The following is a 17,554-nucleotide window of genomic DNA, read 5'->3' as shown; positions in this document are numbered from 1 at the left end:
CCTGGCATGACTGTATTTTCTTCCCCTGGAGCCCCGAATGGTTTGCTTGTTGAGATATTCACCACTCTCCCCTTCAATGGGGTAGCCACCTTTTCTCCTCAGCAGATGTGATCTCCTTGGTGGGTACGGTACTTGGTGGTTGACCCCCAGAATCCCTTTATCCCTCGGATAGATTCCCCAGTAGAGGTGTTTATATGGCATATTCTGCCTGTGCAATAAACTCTTTTCCCCAGCTGTGACTGATGATTCATCCCATGCGGAGATCTTTGCTCCCTGGTGTCTCTGATTCCCGGCAGATTGGATACTCTCTGGTGATCTGGCTTTCTCTCTTGAGATGTAGTACCAGATGCTTATTCCTGTGAAGCCTGTTCATGGTAGAAATGTCTGTTTGTCAGCATTCATCATACATTAACCACACGCATGTGTGCATATAATTTTCAAACATTCGGATATTCATATTGCATTTCTTGCCATATATCTTTTGTTTGTTATCCTCTGCTAGTTGGTAATATTTTCCCAAGCAGATGTCGGTGTTTGATCCTTTAATGTAGAGTCAGCCCATTAAGCAAAAAGTGTTTACCTTTCCTTCTGCATTCCCCACTGAGTTATATCCTCGTGGACGAAGGTTGTTTTCGCTTCCTCCCAACGCATATATTGGGATGGGTTTCCCTATTGAGTTATATCCTTACTAGGATGAGTCGTGATTCAGTTTGCCTCTTTGGTTTGATCCTAAATTGGCCTCTTGTGACTATTTCCTGTTTTTCCCCGTGGTATAAATGAATAATGGTTCAGTAATCGGTAATCATTCATCTTATCCCTGGAGGAGTCTGTGGTTTACTACCCTTATACCGGTAGTTGTAAACCCTTTTTTCTCTCCTTTGCAGAGTTAACCTTGTTGTTCATCCTAAGCTGATGACGGTTACTTTCCCGTGGTTTTCTACCCAGTATCCGGTAGATGTAATCCCCTCTTTGACGGTTATCATTATCCAATATTCAGTATTGATATTCCTTCCTTTCTCTTGGATAATTGCTCTGATTAGACAATTTATCCCCAGCAAGTCATCTTTCATACCGGTTGTCGGTAATATTTGTTACTCCCCTTGATTGGTCATCATTATATACCTAGTTTTGGTATCCAGATGCCTTTCTCTTTGTCGGTCGATTTATCCTTTATTAACCCAGTAACCGGTTGTGGATAATCTTCCATGCGAGTGTATTATCTACTTTTTGACGGTAATAGATAATATATCTCATGCACTCTTTGGTCGAAGCTTTTGTTCTTCCCCAGTCGAGTAAGATTCGTATCCCTGTTTTGGAATTGAATGTCCATCCCTTAATCGAGTTCGCTTTTTGCCCTCTTTTTGGATGATGAGTGTTTTGGTAATATTCCCCGATTCACGCTTTGGTCGGTCACCTATTATATGCCCAGTAACCGGTATCCCTGGTGTTCCTTCCTTCTGCTCCCTATTATGACCTTTTGTCCCTCTGTGGAGTCAGATTTTCCTGAGTTGAAATAAACGTTTCTAGGTTTTCCTCAGATGATTTGGTCGATTGATATCTCTCGCCCTTATACCGGTCTTAGATATTCATTCTTCCCGAGCATGTTGTTCTCTCACCCTCATACCGGTGTTCAGATCACACGCCTCTTTGAGCTTATTACCCAGTAACCGGTAATACCTCATCCCGTTGCTTCCCTAGTGAGGTCCCTTAGTGGATTATCCTCACCTGTGTCCGGATTTTTATCTGAGGTATCCATTATGGATAATGTTGTTGTGTTGGCATATTCCTCAACACGTGCACCTACGAGTCAGCTCGATGTCTTTCCATTGGATTTACTCCCTTTGGAATTTTGTTCCCCAAGCTTTGATTCGTGCCCTGCTCACGCATTTCCTTCTTATCCCCATTAGAGTCCCCAGAGTCTCTGTCCCATTTTATGAGCATATTACTCATTTAGAATTTCAATTTCCTCCTGATCTTTACCTTTGTGGACAGATATCCCCACAGAGTGTTACCATTCTGCATACATTTGCATCATGAGGTCTCTTAGGGACCAAAATTCGTCTCTTTGTTATTATTTAAGCCCATTCTACCCCGTCGAGACGAAGATTTTAACCTTCACTTCTCCGGCTAGAATTACTTAAATAGGGGCATCTGTAAGACCCCAATTTTGTCCCTAAGATCCCTCATGGCATCATAACATTGCATTTGGCATTACCTCAAGGATCATTAGCATCTTGGTTCCCCTTGCCTTTGGGTGAGACTCCTTGTGAGTGGTTTGAGATCACCAAGCATGCTGGAATTGTATATCATTGCTTTTCTCATTTTATTTACTAACCAAAAGCACAAAAATATGTCACTAACATCTTTTGTTTGAAGCTTGAGCAATCACAAGGTCAGAAGCTTCAAGGAGATCATTGGTACAAAGACATGGTCAAGAGGAGATGAAAGCAAGCATGGTAATGGTTCCCAAAGCTCTCATTCATCAGATATGCCTCCCTAGTACCTCAATGCATCATTTTGATTAAAGCAAGACAAAGGTTTTAAGGTTTGTTCTTCAGAGAAACCCTAATTCATCTGTGCATCACAATGCCTTGCTCATGAAGCAACCTTAGCCCATGGTCAAATATAATCAAGGGAAGTTCTTTAATTCATCATTTCATGCATATTTGAACTTATTTGAGTTTCCTCAATCATCAATTCATCAAGATATGAGTCATGGACTTGAGAAGTTGATCAGTCAATTCATCTGACTATTTTGAAATGCACTGAGACCTAACTTTTTATGTGTTGGTCAAATGGAGATAGTTCCAAAAGAAAAAATGTTCTTAAGGACAATATGAACAACTTTCATGTTCATAAAAAATTGAGTTGAAGCTTGGAAGGCCATCTGTCATTCCAATACATTATAGGTCATTTTGACTGAAACCCTAATTTTGGGTCAACTTCCCAAGGACACAACTCATTCAGTTTTTATGATTTTGAGGTGGGATCAAATGCATTGGAAAGCTTAAGATGTATACTTAAAATATTATGTTGAACAAAATTTCAAAATCTCAAAGGAAATACATGTGATAATGCAAGACATTATAGGTCCTTTTTGACCAAAGGCATTAAAAGGCAAAAAAAGTCCAACTTCAAGTGCCCATAACTCTTTCATCAAAAATCCAAATGATGCACAATTTAAGTCCATTTTGATTGTCTTGAAAATATATACAACTTTGATGTTGGAGGTTTTTCCATTTTGCCCAACGTAACAATTGTTCCTTACATCAAGACCTTTCCAACCATTACTCACATGATCATGTTTGGATTTTTCCATTAGGACTTTCGAAGAGATGAATGTTTAGGTACAAATGAGGAATTCACTTGAAATCTTGGTACATAAGCAATTGCCTTGCAAGTCACACGTCTAATTCCATTTGGCTGATGCTCAGAATTCATTTGGCATTGTTTTTGGGCCTTGTGCATGATCATGCAAGCCCATGCAATGAAGCTCCACATGTCATGCATACGGATTGATCACACTCTCCTTACCACTTCCTCTATAAATAGAGACCTCATTCCATTCATTTCACACACCTGATTCAACCTGAAATGCTGCAGAATTCTCTCCATAGCCACCACTAAAGAAGCAAATCTCATTTTTCTCAAATTTTTCAGATCTGAAATTCAACTTCATCTGGTTGAATTCTTAGATCTAATGCTTCTAAACCTTCATCATTCATCTCATTGAACTTCTGTTTTGGTAAAGAAAGCAAGAGATCGAGCTCAATTCTCCAGAAATCAAGCTTACACTTCAACTGGTATTTTCTTCGATTCTCATCATCCATGGACCTATTTGCTTGGATTTAATGTTTTCTGAGGTCCTCACTTAAGAGGCAAGCTAGTGGCAGCTTCAATTTTGCTTTTCCTTGATCTGCATTTTGCATACCTGAATCTTCCACCTCAGATTTCTCCATTTATAGGAATCTTGAGTGTGATTCAAGGTTACAGGGGTGATGTACATCACCCCAACTTCATTTCGGTATAAGGATCGCGCATTTTCATTAAGGTTTGAAAACCTGTAAAACTGACCGGAATCTGGAGGCTCACCGGAGAAGAAGGTGGCTCCGGTGGCCGCCTCTCTCCAGTTTGAATTATGGTCGTTGGATGTGTTTCCCAGATCGAATCCTGACCATTGCTTATTATGACTTTCAATTGGATTCCATGTGATTCATTGACTTTGATGTTCCATGAGCGCGTGCCTCTGGATCCTTGGATCTGCCAGCTCAATTAATGAGCTCAGATCCAAGGGCTCTTGTTTTTTTTCCAATTTCCATTTTCTGTTTTTATTTTCTTAAAATCCATTTTATTTTAAAAATCAATATCTCTTTCATTTTTAATCCAAAAATTATGGGACCAATTGCATTATTTCCCAAATAATTTCTAGTTTCTATTTATGATTTTTAATATTTTTTATTTCATCATTTGATATTTTTCCTGATTTTTCTCTTTTCTGGTTATTTTTAATTCATTTTAAATAGTTTTTTATATTCAAAAAATACAAAAATATTTTCCTAACCTATTTGAATGATGATGGATCTATGAAAAATATTCTCATCAATTTTTAAATTGATTTGAGATTTCTTTGAGATTTTAGTTCAATTAGGTTATTTTTATTCATTTTTAATTGATTAAAAATAGTTTCTGACTTTTAAAAATGCTGAAATTTTTTGTCAAACTTTGTTTGACCTTGTTGAACTTAGGATAAATTAGTTGGACCTTTCAAGGTTGATTTGAAGTAATTTTGAAGTTTGACCTTTCCATTATTTTAATTCAAGTTTAATTTTAAATATTAAAAAATGCCAAAAATAGTTTAATCATTTCTTGACTCCCAATCTTCATATCACTTCTGTTTTTGATTGTTTGACCTTGACTTTCAATGTTATTGGTCAACATATGAGGATTGGTACATTGTATTTCATTTAATGCACTTTAATTTTGCCATTTCCATTTCTCTTATCCATCTTCTCCTTCTTCTTCTTCTACTTCTTTTCTTCTTGATCAATGAGTTGAAGGTTGATAAGATAGTATTGGTTAGGGAGATTTAATCTTCCTTGATTCAAATCTAATTCATCTTGATCAATTGATCAAGTGAATGGCTTTGCATTAAGGATAAGTTGTCTTCTAAATCATGCAAAAGGCTTAAACCAATACAAGATCAATTCTCATTTTCTTTTTGGCATGGCAAGTTTTTGGGACTTGGTTCACTAATCAAGACTCCTAACTTGTGTTTGTTGCCTACATTATTATTGACAGGCCTCAGATAGTTGTGACTTCTACATAAGTCCAATTACGATTGCTTAACATAGCGCTAAATTTGTCTTATGGCATACTAACTAATAACACTAATTATTGACAATTAACATTTACTTTATGCACTTTACTTTTATGCAATTTACTATTCTTGCACATATTATCCATTTGCTTTTCTCTTTGCTCACTTGAGCACATGTTTATGTTAATGCCATTTTCCTTTTGCTCACTTGAGCATATAATTGTGTATATATTATTATGCTTGTGTTTTTGTTTTGATTGTTGTGGACCCAAATGCAAAGAAATGGACTTAGTTTCTAGGACTTCCCCTATGCAAAGAAATGGAGAATTGGACTTAGATTCTAGGACCTTCCTTATGCAAAATTGGAGTAAAAGGATCTTAATGATGAAGATGGATTAGAAGACCCAAATCTCTAAACTCACTCTTGTCCATTCTTGTTTTACTTCATGGAACTTTTGATGTGTGTGCTTTTGTGCTAGGAGTTTCCATTTGAGCTTAATTGGAAGATCATTGCCATGTTCATCCAAGTGGAAGATACAAGATACCTTGAGGATCTTTTAAGAGACTTATTTGATTGCTTATGCTTTGTGGTTGCTTATTCCAAAGGATGGGAGCTACTTGGATCATCAATATGATCTCAAGAGAGGGACTTCATTGTGGTTTTGATTCTTCATCCCTTCTCTTTTTGTTTTACTTAGGACTTAGCCATTCTTCTTCTTCTCTCCACTCTAACCCAAGCCAAAACCTTTTGTGCAAACATTTAACTATTGTTTTCAACATTAGAAACCTAAGCCTTATGCTTTTGATTTTCAAACTCTCTTTTCATAATACTTATTTTGAATTGAACTTTCAAGTCAACTTTGACCATTTTTGTATATACTTCTAATTGGTAAACATAACCCATTCAAATGTCTTTTGTGGTTCCAATGGCCACCTTCTTAATCAATTTTTTTATAACTTTTAGCTATTAGGTTTGAGTTATCTTTGTGGTAGATGTAATACTCACCTATATCCTTAGTGATAGACTATGAGCCTTCCATGCTTATTATAGGGTTAACCCCTCACTAGCATGTTGAAGCTATCCTCACATGGTGGATTTGTGGTTTGGTTGAGTTTTCTCCCTTTGATAACAAAAGACCTCAAGGCTTTTGGACCAATCAATTCACCAACTTGTTTTGAGATTTTTACCCCGAACTACGAGGTTTTGATCCTAATCTTTTTTAAGATGGTACGTAGGCAATGGGTTTATCCATCCAAACACAAAATGTAAATAACTTGTATATTCTCTTCTCATCTCTTCAATCATGTTTGCACAAACAAATTTTCACAAAACAAACAACCTTACAACAAGTATGAAAAGGGCTTCCTAGGAGTACCTAGGATGTTTTGGGTGCCTAACACCTTCCCATTGCATAACCAACCCCCTTACCCAGATCTCTGTTCCTTTTACTAGTTTTTGTTAAAACTATTAGGTTTTTGTTCGCTTTCTAACCATTCCTTTGGATAAATAGAAGTGTGGTGGCGACTCGACTTGTATGATTTACCTTGGATTTAGTCAATATCTCTAATGGTAACGAATACCCCGCTACACCTGCGCGCCAGCTTTGAATCCCTACCTCCAAACCCTCTCATTCAAAGGATAATCTTGAGAATTTCCATTGGAAATTGAGTTTGAATCTCCACTGTTTTGAGATTCAAATCTCCAAGAGTCCTGTGCCTTTTGTTCATTCAATTCCACTTCATCAAGTGTCCAGAGCGAGATCAATAGCAATTGGAAGCAAGATCGTATTCATACAAACCTGCATTGAAGGTATTTTCCAGAAATTTTCATCTCTTCGATTCTCACTCAATTCTTCATAATTCTTCTTGATCTTTGGTTGTCTGAACTCCTACCAATGTAGGCAACAAGATTGAGTTGCTTTGAGGTCAAATCGAAGCAACTCAGATCGTACACCTCAAATTTCAACTCCTTGTATCTTTCAATATACTTGGAGTTAAAAGAAACTGAGGCCAGATTCGAGCTCCTGAGCATTTTTACTTTAAATTCATGTCCTCTTTTTTTTATTTTGGTGATGGTTGTGAGTGAACCAGTCCGGTGAAGCTCACCGGAGAAGGAGACCGGAGCTTTGGCTCCGGTGGTGTGTTGCGCTCATCTGAACCACATGATCCATTTGAAATGTTATAATCTTATGTGTTGGTTTTGATTACTATCCATACAACGCTTTGACTTGAGTCTGTGATGGAACGCGCGCTGAGGACCACTTGATTTGTCACCTCAATTAATGAGGGAGATCAAGTGGTCCACGTTTTTTTCCTATTTTCTGATTTTTTTTTCATTTTATTTGGTTTATTTTCATTAATTCATATTAAATTTAATATTGATCCAAAAAAGTATGAGAGTTTCACCAAAAAAAAATAATAAATTCCTCTTTCATTTTCTGAATTAAAATTATTTTTTGGATCATATTTATTATTTTTCATGATTTAATTGTTTTTGTGAATATTTTTAATTGTTTAAAAATACTTTTAAGTTTCCAAAAATTATGAAATTTTTTCTCCAAGGTCCTTTGACCTTGTTTGACCTATGATAAATCTCATGCCATTTCTTTGGTGTTTTGATGAGGTTTTAGGAATTTGATAAACCATAATTTAATTTAATGCATATTTTAATTGATTTTAATTGTTTTATTGCAAAATAAATTATGTTGAGCACTTGACATTGACTTGTTGAGTTTGACTTGTGTTGTTGGGCCTTGGTCAAGGTTGATTTGACTTTGTTGAGTTAAAATCATTGGATTTAGGGGATTGATGAAATGTACATTTCATCTCCCAAAATGAATGAATGATTTTAATTTGGTAGAAGTCCTCCTTTGACCAATTTGTGTTGATTCTATTTCCCCTCCCTCTTTATCTCAATCCCCTACTCTTCTCATTCATTTTTATGGACCTATGATATCTCTATATCCTAACGCTAGTTGATTGCAAAATCAACATAAGTGGATGAGATTAGGTCCATCCCTTTTGCATATTCTTTAAGTGTGATATGTTTTAGGAGTATGGTTGATAATACCATATCTCTAACATGCATTAACACTAAAATTTCTATTGTCCAGCCTCAAATAGTTGTGACTTCTACATAAGTTCAATTACGATTGCTTAGCATACGCTAAATTTGTGACATAAAAGGCATAACATTCTAGTAAGTGAGATTGTAAGTCTCCACTCTTTCATGGTATTGTATGGAAACTTGGCCTTTTTTCCTTCCTTTGGAAGATGTCTTGGTTCAAGGATCCATGCTTTGGAATAGTGGGTTGAGTGTTCTCCAAAGAATGACTTAAAAAAAACAAAAGAAAAAGCAATACTAACTTCTAATCAATTAACAACTAACATTTAATTTCAAGCCATTGACTTTAATGCACTTTATTTTTTAAGCCTTTATTCATTTGTCATTATTCATATCATTTAACTTGTTTACTTTAATGTCATTTTCACTTTGCTCACTTGAGCCATACTTTGTGATTATATTGTGCTTGTATATACTTGTTTGTGTTTGTGGTCCTTTGACCTTAATGTACATAATAAGAACAAAAACCCTAAAAGACATTTGTGTGGACTGTTAGATTTGAGCTGAGACTTTGGACTTGGAATTAGGCAACACTCCCTATGCAAAAGGACTTGGCCAATGCCAACTTTCATGAAACCAAGTGGTTGTGAAGTGAACTTTCATCTGATGCAAATATTGAAGATCCTTTTGAGTTCATCTGCTACATGGTCTTGATGATGTTGTTACTTTGAACTTGTGCCTAATGTGTTATTCTGAGCCATTTAAGGAGTAGTTCATCTAATACATGGAAGATCATGGAGTTACTAAGATTGGATGTGGCTATCTTTATTTGATGCCTTGCTCTTCATCTTGCTATTTGTGTATTGATATTGCTTGATTCTAAAGTCCAAGGGAAATTTGGGTTTCTATATGACATTCTTGTCTATTAGATTGTATCCTATTGGTCAGATCTTTTCAACTTTTAGCTTTTAAATTTATGCTTAGGATTAGTCTCTTCATCTCCTCCCCACTTCTTTAATTTAAAATCTCTCCCTCCTTTTAAAAATCTTCTTTGCTTGTGTTGATTTTCTAAACTTAGACCATTTTGCAAATTAGAAACTTTGGCCATATGCCATTGCATTTTCAAACTCTTTTTTCTTAATCAAACTTGTAAATGAATCTAATCATACTTGACTTAAAGTTTCAAAAGCCAAAAAGAACTAACACTCATTCAAACTCTTTTAGGCCCTTTGTGCCTTTCTTAAACTTAAATTTTGTTAAAAGCAACTCACTCACTTTGAAATTGATACCACGAACTACGGGGTTTTGATCCCTCATTTTTATATTGGTACGTAGGCACAAGTCCAAAGGTCTTGTCAAACACAAAAATATTATTAATGAATTATTTTCTCACCCCTCCACTCTATTTACTGCAAACATCATTTTGTATAAAAATACATATGCACACAAAAAGGGCTCCCTAGGAGTACCTAGGACACTTTGGGTGCTAACACCTTCCCTCTGTGAAACCAACCCCCTTACCTGTAATCTCTGGCATTTTATTAGTTTTAATTTGAAAACTTCTTATATTTAGATTTTGTTCGTACTTTTCCCTTTTCCCTTGGAAACAATAAAAGCGCGGTGGAGACTCTGGTTTTATTAACGTTAAGTTTATCCATAGCTTAATGGTCATGAATTTACCGCTACAAAAATTAAGTGGCGACTCTGTTGGGGAGTAGTCTCCAGTGGGTTTAGCCTACCTTTTTGTGTGTATATAATTGTATACTTGATGTATGTATATTTGTTTATATGTGTCATACCCCGATTTTGGTCCTGAATTTTTTCCATTTTTTCATTTTTGTTTGGCACTTGGCCTAAGGTTCATTTGGATACATTCATTCTCAAATCCATATTTTTGTTACACATTGGTCATTGTCTATGCCTTTTTTATCATGGTGCTTTTGATTATAAAATGGATTTTAATCATTGGACTTTTTAATTTTTCAATTTGATTTTAATTTTGAATTAAGTTTAATTCCAAATTTCAATTTAATTTTAATTGTTATTTTTACTAATGATTCAAACTCTAATTGGTTTTAATTTTCAAATAGATGTTAGAATTGATATCAAAAGTAATTTTAACAAATTATGGATTAATTTGATTTTAATTGGGTTTTTACTGATTTTTTATTATTATTTAAATTGATATTTAAATTAGTCTTGGATTATTTCTAAAAATCCATTTTATAACCGTAGTTCATCCCAAATCAAAATAGCACATACACACATTTTATAACATTCAATAATATTTAGCTTTCAAGCATTTCCAAAAAACCATATTCATACATACATGTTTCTCCCAAATGCATCCTAATTACAAACCGTGACACATTCAAAGGTCCGTGACTCATTCAAACCGTGACTGGTATAAAGTTTTACAAATTGATCGCAATGATAATGATGCAATAATTAAGAAGCAGTACAAGAAGTTTGCTCTTCAACTCCATCCCGACAAAAAACAAGTTTGCTGGTGCAGAATCTGCATTTAAGTTGATTGGAGAAGCTCAAAGAGTTCTTTTGGATAGAGAAAAAACGAGCATTACTTAACATAACCTTAAGCAAGTTTTCAACAAGCAGAACTGCCATGCCATCTCATCAACGGAGTGTTCCTGTGAATTTTAATCCTATGATGCAAACTAATTTCCGGCATCCATTATAATGCTTGTGAGCTTGATCAGAAGGATGATGTGGATGTAAACTATAATGTTCCTAGTATGGCAGAATGGAAAAATGCCCTCCTTTACTTAGCTGTTGGATGAACTTGTTGAGATCATTTGACACAATGGAGGGTTTGTCGCCTTATGCAATTGAAGCTAACTATGCTTTATCTGTGGGGTCTCTACAGTTTTGCATGAATGGGAACAGTTTGTTTTACGACAGAGTTCTCGCATGAAGTACCTCTTTGGACTTTCTGACTATGTGACAAGATCATTCGACTTTCCTGAAGAAAATATAAACTGCATACTAGATTTGAGTACTATGTTAAGTTCAAAGGCTACTGTGGATGATTGTTTGGTCACCTCTCACTTGCAAATCCCGTTATACCAGCTTCCGAATCAAGGCTCCCTCTTAAGCAATATAGCTGGGGCATTTTTGTTAGAATTAGCTGCTGCTGCTGTGACTGTGTCCACATCTGCGAAAGGTCCAAAAAAATGTGCATAAAAAATCTGAAATAAAAAGATTGCGAAGACTACAAAAGAAAGAGACACATCACCTTCAAGACTTTCATCCGGACTGCCTTAAGGAACATCTGTGTTTAACTACTGAGGGTGTCTTAAAGTGTGAGCCAGCTTATAAAGAGGGTTATACAGTTGCTCTGCGTGGTCTGGAATTTCGGTATCCGGGTATTGCTGCTATTGCCGATACATTAGCACTTATGTTTGGCCAACTTTCAATAGGTGCCAATTTGTATTTAACACCACCTAACTCTCAAGGTTTGGCCCGTCACTGTGACTGATAAAAGAGATGTAATTTCGATGCTTACTTCGGTTGACGACGAGGATGCTGTTATTGCGATTGGTTGATAATTATAGGATGAATTGCTTCTGATGGTTAACTTATTACAATTTGCGGGAACTTAATATCCTTGAACTGGAGCTATGCCTTGTATCGCACAAAACGTCATTACGGTAGTGATAGCAGGCCCTGCAACAATCCTTAACAAAATCATACTCAATATCTAAATCCTGCGTGCATGATAATTTAAAGAAAATGGATAATGATTCCAATACCATTAGCCATAGTACAAATGCCGTAGAAAGGTCGAGTCCCATTGTAAGTTCAAATTTCCACAGTTGGTGATGTCGTTAGGAAGCTTGGTGTGAGAGTACAATTTTGACTATGACCAGGAGCTACTCTGCATGAAACCACCGAACCTGCGGAAACAGAATGAGTTTAAGGAAATGCATTAATGTTTAATTTTCCGGCTTACCGATGGAATTCGCCCTATACTTCCTTCAAACGAATTTCATGATGGAATAGGCATCAAACCGGGTTGGTCAAAACAACATCCAATCTGCAAAAAACAGCTAGCATGGCTAATTTCGTTTCCTTCCAGTCCATATATCTCTAGCCGGACTGTGTTTCAGACTGGTCCCAAGTGCAGCCAGCTCATGTTGAGGTTCTGATTTTAAATCTTCAAACCTGCAGCATAAGGACAATGCTGTATATTGCAAGACAAAACATGCTTAGATATCTGTGTTACAAGAAACCACTCGACTTATCGAACAAAAACTAGCAACTAATGGAAAGGCACTGAAGGCTTCTTTTAATGCAGCTAATCTTGAAAATGATGGAGACTTCTTGTATTTCGTGACTGATGCTTCTGTTATAGCGTTTCAATATGGAAATCCGGATATATTATGCAAGCCTCTTGTTGAAGCAAAGAAGCACGGAGATGATTTGGTGGAAGCTTATGACAAATTTATCAAAGATTTTTTCCTTAAATCTGAAGGTGGCTCCTTCAAATGACAGTATACGCTCCCACAAAGTTGACACGAGATACCATTTGGACCTTTGCAAAAATGTCTTTGGAAAGGGCATATATCCTGATGTTGATGCAACTAATTTATACTATGGAGGCACAAAAGTTGCTGGTTCCAAAATAGTATTCACAAATGGTTCACAAGATCCTTGGCGTCGTGCATCTAAACAAATTTCATCACCCAACATGCTTCCAAAGGTTGTATTAGAGTTTATGGATTTATAGCCACTTGACTCTGGTGTACGAAATTGAGCCTCTTGAGAAGTTTACTGATGCCCATCTTGATCAATGTCTGTGGCAACAATAGTTATCTCTTTCCCAACTGGATAGAGCCCGCAGATTCGGAGCCATCACCGTTTTGGTTTATAAGTGATATAAACAATTTGTGAAGTATGCTACAGACCAAGTCTGAATTGTCGAGAAGATTGATTTAACAACATTAAATGGGCTTCTCCGTTTGGTGCTAAATCACAACACTGCAGATGTTTTGTCTGTTCCCCATGAACCATCAATTCACTCCCTGTTACTCAGAATGTTTATTCTGCAGATAGAACTGAGCAGAAATTTGTTGTACCTCTCCCTCAGAATATGAAAGATGGCGTAGAATCAGCTCCTGAAGTATGCGCATAAGGTTTTTCTCGACCCCAGGATACATGGGCTGATGTTGAGCTAGTTTTGAAGGTTATGATAAGAAGTAGAAAGTTGTTATTCAAAGAGAGAACTAAGAGGCTTGAAGAATAGAACGGAATGTTTGCTGCTAGGAAGTTGTGCCTTGTATTGGACCCAGACCATACACTTTTCAATTCGGAAGTTACGGCAACACGTCTTCTAATCAATGTTACACCATCCTCACACATCCAAACTGAAATCACGAGCCACCCAAAACCGAGTACACCAACAAGGCTGTGAGAAAACCGAAACCAATGCTTCAATCTTCACTGCACTAAAAAACACAAATTAATTAGTAAAAGATGCTAATTTTCAAAAAATTCCCAAATTGGAATAGAGACGAAAATCAAGAAGAAAGTCAGATGCTCAGATTACCTGTTAACAAATTCTAGCATCAAAAAGGCCACTCCAATTTCTGAGCACAAAAGGAACTTCGCAGAGTAACTTCTTGTAACACCAAAGATACCTATTCAAACCCTAATTCGGGAGGGATAAAAGGAGAAGCGAGTTCGTGAGGGAGGGGGGACGAAAAACCTAATAAAGAGGCGGAAGTGAGAGGATTCGAAAAACAGAGAAAAAACCTAATTTTGGAGGCGGCCACGAAAAAACCTAGGTTTTCAGGGACGGCGAGGAGAATACGAAGCGAAGGAAGGACAAGGAAATCGTACCTGTTCTTGGAAATTCGGTGAGTCATTTCTCGTTTCGATCTGAGTCTCGCCTCGGTTTTACGAACTTCCATGATTGATTTCGAAATAAATCCAAGAACACGAATCCATGAGCTATAGTGATGAGCGCGATGCTCTGATATGAAGCGTGATTGTTGTTATTGTGAACGCGAACCCATGATTTGTTTTCGTAGCTTATTTGCATAAGCGCTTCTCACCTTGAGTTGTTTTCGTAGCTTATTTGCATAAGCGTTTTTGGCATCGTATTGAATACTAGCTCATGGGGTTTGGGCTTGGTTTGGACTAAAGCCCAAACAGACTACTCCCTGCACCCTTGCAGATATGAGCCGGTACCCCTGTCCATTGCAAAAGCCCATGTTCTCTTTTTTCTTTTGTCATTCAGCTTTTGATTGAAAATTTAGAATTTTTCTTAAGTATATAATAGGTTAATTAGGAATATTAGGTAATTAGTTTAGAATATTAATTAGGGATTTGGGTTAATTGGATGAGTTTTAGGATATAATTAGAAATTTAAAATTAGATTAGGTTTAGAGTAGAATAATATTAGTGTAGAATAATAGATTTTTTAGGATCATAATTAGGAGTTAATCTGATTAATTAGGATCTTTAATTTTGATTAGCTTAATTAGGTTTAATTAGGGTAGTCCAACAGTTTCCTTTTTATTAGTTTTTTTATTTTAATTCTTTTTTTATTTTATCTTGATTTATATATTTAAATTAGTATTAAAATAACAACTAATCATAAGTGGCCTAGAGGAGAGGGTTGATTTCATGGTCTTTAGTGTAGTGGGTTCGATACCCGTATTGAATTTTTTTCCTTTTAGCTTTTTTCTTTTAGCATTTTATTTTTCTTTTAGCATTTTATTTTATGTTTATACTTTTATTATACTCATGGTTGATCTACTTTCTTTTAATTTCATCATACATTCGAAACCATTTGAAAACTATAAAAATCATTTTTTTCTCGATTTAATATCGAGCCCATTTCCATACCCTTGTAAGTCGATTGCTTTTAAGCATCGCCATCAACCTCACATGGCTTACTCTTGGGCCTTCTTACAATGAGCTCTTAAGCAACATCAACTTAACTTTCAATAATTTCAAACCTCGGTGCTTTAACTGTTTTAATTTAATATTCAAAATCATTTTCTTAATAAAGTTGGAAGAAAAAGGTTACCTGGATGGAATGTCCAGTCGTAATCCCGAATATTAGGCTCAAGCTGTAAGAGCTTGTAAGCCGTTAATATTCGTCTTCTCTTTAATATTCAAATCATTTTCTAAATAAAACGTGAAGAAAAAGATTATCCTGGAGGGAATATCCAGTCATAATCCCGAATATTAGGCTCAAGCTGTAAGAGCTTGCAAGCCATAAATATTCGTCTTCTCTTTCACACTCCAAGATTCAAAACCTCTTAATAAAGTTGGAAGAAAAAGATTACCTGGAGGGAATATCCAGTCGTAATCCCGAATATTAGGCTCAAGCTGTAAGAGCTTGCAAGCCATAAATATTCGTCTTCCCTCCAAAACATTCGTAAATATTCAAATCATTTTCTTAACAAATATTGGAAAGAAACAGACTGCCTGGGTGTAATGTCCAGACGTAGTCCCGAGTATTAGACCCAAGTTGTAAGAGCTTGTAGGTCATAAGTACTCGTCTTTCAAACTTCAAAATACCTAATTCCTACCTTAATACTTTGCCAATAAAGATGGAAATGAAACATGGTGTATACCATGCACTCCTGAGGCTAGGATTCGAGATGTATATCTCGCTCATCCAAGTTCTCGCCATCACTCAAAATACCTCCAACCAATCAAACTTTTTTCTCGCCGCCGTGCGATTAATCAAAAACCTTTTTCATAAATGAGAGATATATTGTCTTAAGTGATACAAAACAATGTTTCGGCCACAATTGTTGAGTAGAGATAAATGACGCTTTTCCGAATGTAGATTTATAAATCCGTTCGATGTGTGGTACGCGTCCACTCCTCATCTGTTTTGGGTAAAACGATGTTTTCGTCGATTAATACAATATAGCTTTCGCTAAAATCGACCAACAAACAAAACATTTTTCTACCCAGAACTACGTAAGCCTTGATTTCTCTTTTGAGATACGTAGGAGCAGGATTTTTAAATCTTGTCAGGCCCACTAATAAAAAACTTAGGTTTAGTCCTTCGTCAAAAATCCAAAAACATTTTCCTCTCTTTTACTCTTTCTTTCCCACCTAATAATTCGAAAAGCCTAATATTTTAACTAACACTAATGCACACAACTGACCTAATGGTTCCCGTTGAGTACAACGGACGTGAGGGGTGCTAATACCTTCCCCTTGCGTAATCGACTCCCGAACCCTGATATTGGTTACGATGACCATATCTTATCCTTTCATTTGTCTTGGGTTTTATCGATATTTCCCCTTTCCTTTTTAGGAATAAATAAAGTTCGGTGGCGACTCTGTTCAGTCCATCATTGCGAGCGTGCGATCGCCCTTCGCTTTGAAGTCGTATCCCCATCGTATCCCATCATTTTTTCGAGGTGCGACAATATGATATAATTTGCTTGTTGTGCTTGGTGATCTCTAGGTGGTGAGATAAGTTCTAACCCGAACTTGGGTGCAATTAAGATAGGAGGGTGGTATAGTCATATTCGACTTGTGTGGAGTAGTCCTTAACAAGTTGGCTTGAGATCCATCTACTCAATGGAGACCCTTTTGGAGTTATGAATGTTACACAAGTTATCTGTGGTTGGGCATTACTCTCTCTAATTTGGGGTCCGAGAAGCTGAGGACCATAGAACATTTAACCCCTCTTGGCCTATTTAGGACGTAGTGCGGAGGCTGTTCAAGTGTAGACTTGATAACAATTGTTACACGATACTACATTTAGACGAGTTTCTCTTGAGAATATTATGGGTTGATGAGTCAGTCATCCTAACCTGTAATATCTGATAGATGGAATTAAGACTCTGAGAACTTTTTAGAACATGATCTACAGGTTTTATCCTTAGTACACTCCTTCGGGATGGTTCTTAACCTGACTCCATGCTCATGACTCAGAACAAACCCTTGATTCTTGGTTGATCCAATGAAGTCTTGTCAATATCAATGGAACTTGGGTGTTGATAAGGTGAAAACTATAATCCACCAAAATGGATGATTGATCTTGACAATGACTTAATTCATCCCTTGACCTTTGTTTGTTTGCCTTGTGTGTGATCTCGTATTTGTGATTGTTGCATACATGCATTCATGCACATCATAACATTCATGACACAAAAATTTTTAAGGAACTGAGGTCT

The 17,554-nt window shown here is 36.4% G+C and overlaps 2 long non-coding RNA genes across 3 annotated transcripts; both read right to left on the bottom strand.

The window, feature by feature from the left end:
* Positions 1–10,963: 10,963 nt before the first annotated feature.
* Positions 10,964–12,788, bottom strand: LOC127126799 (uncharacterized). Its single transcript, XR_007805088.1, has 3 exons — positions 12,152–12,788; positions 11,635–12,065; positions 10,964–11,553 (listed from the first exon to the last, which is right to left on the bottom strand). It is a non-coding gene; the product is annotated as an uncharacterized LOC127126799 (long non-coding RNA).
* Positions 12,789–12,893: 105 nt separating this feature from the next.
* LOC127126800 (uncharacterized) lies at positions 12,894–14,494 on the bottom strand. 2 transcript variants are annotated; one of them, XR_007805090.1, is made up of 3 exons: positions 14,241–14,494; positions 13,948–14,049; positions 12,894–13,846 (listed from the first exon to the last, which is right to left on the bottom strand). It is a non-coding gene; the product is annotated as an uncharacterized LOC127126800 (long non-coding RNA). The 2 variants fall into 2 exon arrangements; XR_007805089.1 differs by having other exon boundaries at positions 12,896–13,841.
* Positions 14,495–17,554: the final 3,060 nt, after the last annotated feature.

This window comes from Lathyrus oleraceus, chromosome 3 (genome assembly GCF_024323335.1).
Source record: "Lathyrus oleraceus cultivar Zhongwan6 chromosome 3, CAAS_Psat_ZW6_1.0, whole genome shotgun sequence".
Lineage (NCBI taxonomy): Eukaryota > Viridiplantae > Streptophyta > Magnoliopsida > Fabales > Fabaceae > Lathyrus > Lathyrus oleraceus.
This window is presented reverse-complemented; position numbering and strand designations above follow the sequence as displayed.